The sequence below is a fragment of the Homarus americanus genome, unplaced genomic scaffold, assembly GCF_018991925.1.
Source record: "Homarus americanus isolate GMGI-L3 unplaced genomic scaffold, GMGI_Hamer_2.0 scaffold1426, whole genome shotgun sequence".
Classification (NCBI taxonomy): Eukaryota; Metazoa; Arthropoda; class Malacostraca; order Decapoda; family Nephropidae; genus Homarus; species Homarus americanus.
Genome location: NW_024741636.1, coordinates 17,501 through 25,000, shown reverse-complemented (window position 1 = coordinate 25,000; position 7,500 = coordinate 17,501). Strand labels below are relative to the sequence as shown.

At 53.1% G+C, this 7,500-nt stretch overlaps 1 non-coding gene across 1 annotated transcript; it reads left to right on the top strand.

The window, feature by feature from the left end:
* The first annotated feature begins 6,898 nt into the window (after window positions 1–6,898).
* On the top strand, window positions 6,899–7,062 carry LOC121876001. Its single transcript, XR_006090703.1, has one exon. It is a non-coding gene; the product is annotated as a 5.8S ribosomal RNA (ribosomal RNA).
* The last annotated feature ends 438 nt before the right edge of the window (window positions 7,063–7,500 follow it).

The window sequence follows — 7,500 nt, the reverse complement described above, 5'->3', positions numbered from 1 at the left end:
ACAAAATGATCCGAGAATGTGCACACACCGAGTGGGAGACGGTGATGAAAGCGTCCGCCCTTGTACACTGGATGGCACTATTTCACTATAATAAGGGGTAGAGGCACCTCGGTCATATTATACGACATACCAGAAAAGTTCCACACCCGCATGGGAGACCGTCAAAGTCAATCGGTGGTCGATTTAAGAGCATACTATACAAAATGATCCGAGAATCTGCACACACCGAGTGGGAGAAGGTGATGAAAACATCCGCCCATGTATGTTCGATTGCACAATTTTACTATATTAAGGGGAGAGGGTGCTTTCGCACACATATTCGGTGTGAAATATCTTCCGCCCACCAGCGGAGCGCTTCGGCGCCTCTGCGAAGCAAATCGCGGCATTCAAAAACAACAACCAAAATTGCCGTCGCTTTCCCTTCACTGCCCTGCAATGGCTGGAGCAGCAGAAGGAGAGAGAGAGAAAATAGTCTCATGGGGTCAGAATAATGGCAGTGGAGCGCGATCTATGAATTTCACTAGCCAGGTCTGTCTTCCTATTGAACATTATTACTCTCTCTCGGCGCACACGTCGCCACCACGGTTTCCGTGACAGCAGCAGCATCATGATGTTGCGTCTACCAATAAGTCCGGAACCGGGTTATTCGGCTGTTCGCGAACAGTCAGGTTTTAAACTTGCCTAACAAACGATCAAACAACCTCCATTCTCGAGGTGTGGTACGGTGACTGTCCTATCGTCCGCCCTTGTATGCTGGATTGCACTATTTCACTATATTAAGGGGAGAGGGTACCTTCACACACCTATTCGGTGTGGAATATCTTCCGCCCCCCAGCGGAGCGCTTCGGCGCCTCTGCGAAGCAAAGCGCGGCATTCAAAAACAACAACCAAATTGCCGTCGCTTTCCCTTCCCTGCCCTGCAATGGCTGGAGCAGCAGAAGGAGAGAGAGAGAGAAAATAGTCTCATGGGGTCAGAGGAATGGCAGTGGAGCGGGTTCTATGAATTTCACTAGCCAGGTCTGTCTCCCAATTGAACATTATTACTCTCTCGGCGCACACGTCGCCACCACGGTTTCCGTGACAGCAGCAGCATCATGATGTTGCGTCTATTGGAAGTCCGGAACCGGGTTATTCGGCTGTTCACGAACAGTCAGGTTTTAACCTTGCCTAACAAACGATCAAACAACTTCCACTCTCGAGGTGCGGTACGGTGACTGTCCTATCGTCCGCTCTTGTATGCTGGATTGCAATATTTCACTATATTAAGGGGGGAGGGTGCCTTCACACACCTATTCGGTGTGGAATATCTTCTGCCCCCCAGCGGAGCGCCTCTGCGAAGCAAAGCGCGGCATTCAAAAACAACAACCAAAGTTGCCGTCGCTTTCCCATCCCTGCCCTGCAATGGCTGGAGCAGCAGAAGGAGAGAGAGAGAGAAAATAGTCTCATGGGGTCAGAGGAATGGCATTGGAGCGGGTTCTATGAATTTCACTAGCCAGGTCTGTCTCCCAATTGAACATTATTACTCTCTCGGCGCACACGTCGCCACCACGGTTTCTGTGACAGCAGCAGCATCATGATGTTGCGTCTATTGTAAGTCCGGAACCGGGTTATTCGGCTGTTTGCGAACAGTCAGGTTTTAACCTTGCCTAACAAACGATCAAACAACTTCCACTCTTGAGGTGCGGTACGGTGACTGTCCTATCGTCCGCTGTTGTATGCTGGATTGCAATATTTCACTATATTAAGGGGGGAGGGTGCCTTCACACACCTATTCGGTGTGGAATATCTTCTGCCCCCCAGCGGAGCGCCTCTGCGAAGCAAAGCGCAGCATTCAAAAACAACAACCAAAGTTGCCGTCGCTTTCCCTTCCCTGCCCTGCAATGGCTGGAGCAGCAGAAGGAGAGAGAGAGAGAAAATAGTCTCATGGGGTCAGAGGAATGGCATTGGAGCGGGTTCTATGAATTTCACTAGCCAGGTCTGTCTCCCAATTGAACATTATTACTCTCTCGGCGCACACGTCGCCACCACGGTTTCCGTGACAGCAGCAGCATCATGATGTTGCGTCTATTGTAAGTCCGGAACCGGGTTATTCGGCTGTTCGCGAACAGTCAGGTTTTAACCTTGCCTAACAAACGATCAAACAACTTCCACTCTTGAGGTGCGGTACGGTGACTGTCCTATCGTCCGCTGTTGTATGCTGGATTGCACTATTTCACTATATTAAGGGGAGAGGGTGCCTTCACACACCTATTCGGTGTGGAATATCTTCCTCCCCCCAGCGGAGCGCTTCGGCGCCTCTGCGAAGCAAAGCGCGGCATTCAAAAACAACAACCAAAATTGCCGTCGCTTCCCTGCCCTTCAATGGCTGGAGCAGAAGGAGAGAGATTTTAGTCTCATTGGATCAGAGGAATGGCAGTGGAGCGGGCTTATGGCGAGTAGGCTCGCGCTCTATCAATTACACTTGACAGGTCTCTCTTCCGTTTGGACATTATTTACTCCGACTCTCTCTCGGCGCACACGTCGCCACCCTACTAGTTTCCGTCACAGCATATGCTGAGGCCTTTCAGTCCGGAACGGGGCTCCCCTTCGCCTTGCTGTCTGCCCAACTTAGCGGACTTGCGTTGGCTGATCACCCCCGTCTTCGCGTCTGTGCCGGCCTTCAATGCAGCGCCCAACCGTCTCTTGACCGAGATTCATTGCACTATTCCACGCGCAAACGGCTACCCTAAATGTGCATAGACAACGCTCATGGTTCAACACGACCAGGGCGCAGTCTGGGAGCCGAGTATACTAAAAAGAGAGTTTAGCAGCCAAAACTCGTCAAAGCACACGTTGGGTTACCCCATCACCTAACAACGATGGCGGTTCCAACCCGTGAAATACACAACCTAATCAATATTGGGCGACGATGGCGCCCACGTCCCCACAAACAGTAAGAGAGAGTGAGAAAGAAAGAGAGAGAGGAGCAGGATAAGGGAGGAGATTGGCCAACGTGCGGTCCCTCGCCCAATGTCTTCTGCCTCGCTGGAGCTGAGGCAAAGAGAAGAGGAGCGGATAAGGGAGGAGATTGGCCAACGTGCGGTTCCTCGCCCAATGTCGGCTGCCTCGCTGGAGCTGGGGCAAAGAGGAGAGGAGAGGAGCGGATAAGGGAGGAGATTGGCACACACGGTGGCGCTGCCGGCGCCGAGGATAGCAAGAGAAGGTGCAGTTTGATCTGATCATCTGGTTTGCTATTTCTCTAATGCCAACGTGCGGTCCCTCGCCCAATGTCGGCTGCCTCGCTGGAGCTGGGGCAAAGAGAAGAGGAGCGGATATGGGAGGAGATTGGCCAACGTGCGGTCCCTCGCCCAATGTCGGCTGCCTCGCTGGAGCTGGGTAAAGAGAGAGGCGGATAGGGAGGAGATTGGCACACACGGTGGCGCTGCCGGCACCGAGGATAGCAAGAGAAGGTGCAGTTTGATCTGATCATCTGGTTTGCTATTTCTCTAAGGCCAACGTGCGGTCCCTCGCCCAATGTCGGCTGCCTCGCTGGAGCTGGGGCAAAGAGGAGAGGAGAGGAGTGGATAAGGGAGGAGATTTTCACACACGGTGGCGCTGCCGGCGCCGAGGATAGCAAGAGAAGGTGCAGTTTGATACGATCATCTGGTTTGCTATATCTCTAAGCCCAACGTGCGGTCCCTCGCCCAATGTCGGCTGCCTCGCTGGAGCTGGGGCAAAGAGAAGAGGAGCGGATAAGGGTGGAGATTGGCAAACATGGTGGCGCTGCCGGCGCCGAGGATAGCAAGAGAAGCTGCAGTTAGATCTGATCATCTGGTTTGCTATTTCTCTAAGGCCAACGTGCGGTCCCTCGCCCAATGTCGGCTGCCTCGCTGGAGGTGGGGCAAAGAGAAGAGGAGCGGATAAGGGAGGACATTGGCCAACGTGCGGTCCCTCGCCCAATGTCGGCTGCCTCGCTGGAGCTGGGTAAAGAGGAGAGGAGCGGAAAAGGGAGGAGATTGGCACACACGGTGGCGCTGCCGGCGCCGAGGATAGCAAGAGAAGGTAAAGTTTGATCTGATCATCTGGTTTGCTATTTCTCTAAGGCCAACGTGCAGTCCCTCGCCCAATGTCGGCTGCCTCGCTGGAGCTGGGGCAAAGAGGAGCTGGGGCAAAGAGGAGAGGAGAGGAGCGGGTAAGGGAGGAGATTGGCACACACGTTGGCGCTGCCGGCGCCGAGGATAGCAAGAGAAGGTGCAGTTTGATCTGATCATCTGGTTTGCTATTTCTCTAAGGCCAACGTGCGGTCCCTCGCCCAATGGCGGCTGCCTCACTGGAGCTGGGTCAAAGAGAAGAGAAGTGGATAAGGGAGGAGATTGGCACACACGGACGTGCGGTCCCTCGCCCAATGTCTTCTGCCTCGCTGGAGCTGGGGCAAAGAGAAGAGAAGAGGAGCGGATAAGGGAGGAGATTGGCACACACGGTGGCGCTGCCGGCGCCGAGGATAGCAAGAGAAGGTGCAGTTAGATCTGATCATCTGGTTTGCTATTTCTCTAAGGGCAACGTGCGGTCCCTCGCCCTATGTCTTCTGCCTCTCTCTCAATCTCTCTCACTATTTTGGCCGCCGTGATAGGCGCCGCCAACAGCAGCAGCTACCTGGTTGATCCTGCCAGTAGTCATATGCTTGTCTCAAAGATTAAGCCATGCATGTGTAAGTACAAGCCGATTTAAGGCGAAACCGCGAATGGCTCATTAAATCAGCTATGTTTCATTGGATCTGTAAACCCACTTACTTGGATAACTGTGGCAATTCTAGAGCTAATACATGCAATTGGTCTCTGACCGCAAGGGAAGAGCGCTTTTATTAGTTCAAAACTGGTCGGGCCCCGGTCCGTAACCCACCTGTGGTGAATCTGAATAACTTCGGGCTGAGCGCACGGTCTCCGCACCGGCGCCGCTTCTTTCAAGTGTCTGCCTTATCAGCTTTCGATTGTAGGTTATGCGCCTACAATGGCTATAACGGGTAACGGGGAATTAGGGTTCGATTCTGGAGAGGGAGCCTGAGAAACGGCTACCACATCTAAGAAAGGCAGCAGGCACGCAAATTACCCACTCCCGGCACGGGGAGGTAGTGACGAAAAATAACGATGCGAGTCTCATCCGAGGCCTAGCAATCGGAATGAGTACACTTTAAATCCTTTAACGAGTATCCATTGGAGGGCAAGTCTGGTGCCAGCAGCTGCGGTAATTCCAGCTCCAATAGCGTATATTAAAGTTGTTGCGGTTAAGAAGCTCGTAGTTGGATCTCAGTTCCGGACTGACGGTGCACCGCCCGGTGTTTACTGTCACGCTCCGAACAGCCGCCCTGCCGGCTCGCACGGGATGCTCTTTGTCGAGTGTCCCGAGTGGCCGGAGAGTTTACTTTGAAAAAATTAGAGTGCTCAGAGCAGGCTATTTGAATGGCCCGAATGGTGATGCATGGAATAATGGAATAGGACCTCGGTTCTATTTTGTTCGTTTTCGGACCAGAGGTAATGACTAATGGGAACAGGCGGGGGCATTCGTATTGCGACGCTAGAGGTGAAATTCTTGGACAGTCGCAAGACGAACTACTGCGAAAGCATTTGCCAAGGATGTTTTCATTAATCAAGAACGAAAGTTAGAGGTTCGAAGGCGATCAGATACCGCCCTAGTTCTAACCATAAACGATGCCAACTAGCGATCCGCCGGCGTTATTCCCATGACCCGGCGGGCAGCTTCCGGGAAACCAAAGTCTTTGGGTTCCGGGGGAAGTATGGTTGCAAAGCTCAAACTTAAAGGAATTGACGGAAGGGCACCACCAGGAGTGGAGCCTGCGGCTTAATTTGACTCAACACGGGAAACCTCACCAGGCCCAGACACGGGAAGGATTGACAGATTGAGAGCTCGTTCTCGATTCGGTGGGTGGTGGTGCATGGCCGTTCTTAGTTGGTGGAGCGATTTGTCTGGTTAATTCCGATAACGAACGAGACTCTGGCCTACTAAGTAGTCGACGGATCTCCAGAAAATGGTGTCCGGTTCGCAACTTCTTCTTAGAGGGATAAGCGTACCCCAGTCAGACGAGATTGAGCAATAACAGGTCTGTGATGCCCTTAGATGTTCTGGGCCGCACGCGCGCTACACTGAAGGGATCAACGAGTTTTCCTCTCCGAGAGGAGCCGGTAACTCGTTCAAAGCCTTTCTTGATAGGGATTGGGGTTGCAATTGTTTCCCATGAACGAGGAATTCCCAGTAAGTGCAAGTCATCGCTTGCGCTGACTACGCCCCCGCCCTTTTGTGCCAGCCAATTCGCCCGTCGCCAATACCGATTACCGAATGATTTAGTGAGGCCTTCGGACTGGCGCTCTTGGATTGTCGGCCCCGTTGCCCGCGAGGGTTTTCTGGGGTCGTCGCCTCGAGCTGACGGAAAGATGTCCAAACTTGATCATTTAGAGGAAGTAAAAGTCGTAACAAGGTTTCCGTAGGTGAACCTGCGGAAGGATCATTAACAGAGAGAAAGAGAACGGGGCGCTCTTAAAACTACTACTACTCTCCTGATTTGGGCGGTCTCTGGCTCTGCTCTGGCAACTCCAGCAGCGAAAGAGGACAATCCCGGCCCCCGCACCAAAAATAGGTACCACCACGCTGTAGGTGGACCACACTCGGGCGAGAGCGCCAAGACCGGAGGAGGAGGACGGACGGGGCTTTGGACGGCTGCCCGTCCGTTCCTTACTACCGGCGAATAAGCCTCTTGACCCAAAAAGAGTGAAATTCAAGTGTCAAAAAACAACAACAAGCCGTCCGGCCAAACCCAAACCACAAACTTGGGCTATGTCTGTCAAACCCTTTCATTGAGACTCGACCTGTGATGGTTAGTCGCAAAAAGACCAAATGGCAAATACACAACTCTTAACGGGGGATCACTCGGCTCGTGGGTCGATGAAGACCTCAGCAAACTGCGTGTCGGTATGTGAATCGCAAGAATACCAGATACATCGACAAGTTGAACGCATATTGCGGCGGCGGCAGCCATATGAGCTTGTCGCCGCCACTCCTCTACGAGGGTCGGAAATATACATCCATCAGTTGCTGGGAGTTCGGTGCCTGCTGACTGTCTCCCCGACACGAGGGTAACCCGAACCGAGCTTCCGCCTTGGGGTTTAATCGCCCGCGCCTTGCGGGAGGCGTGCCCTTAAAAACAAGCCTATCACTAGCAAGTCCATGGACTTGGCGCACCCACATTCAACCACAACAAAGCCGGGCACACACATGTGTGTGTGTCCCGTCCCGACGACAGTTGTCGCCCTCGCAAATAACTGGAGGCGCTCTTTTGCCTGCTGTCCACAGAGACACGAATGGCCGTCGGCCGCTCATGGCTGATGCTGCACATGTTCTAAGAGGCACACGTCCTCCTCCTTCTCTCTCGGAGAAGAAGCACTCCATCCCACGAAGAGGAAACGAAACCGGGTCGGATATCTTTTAAGTAAGCCCCGCCGGAATTTCGTC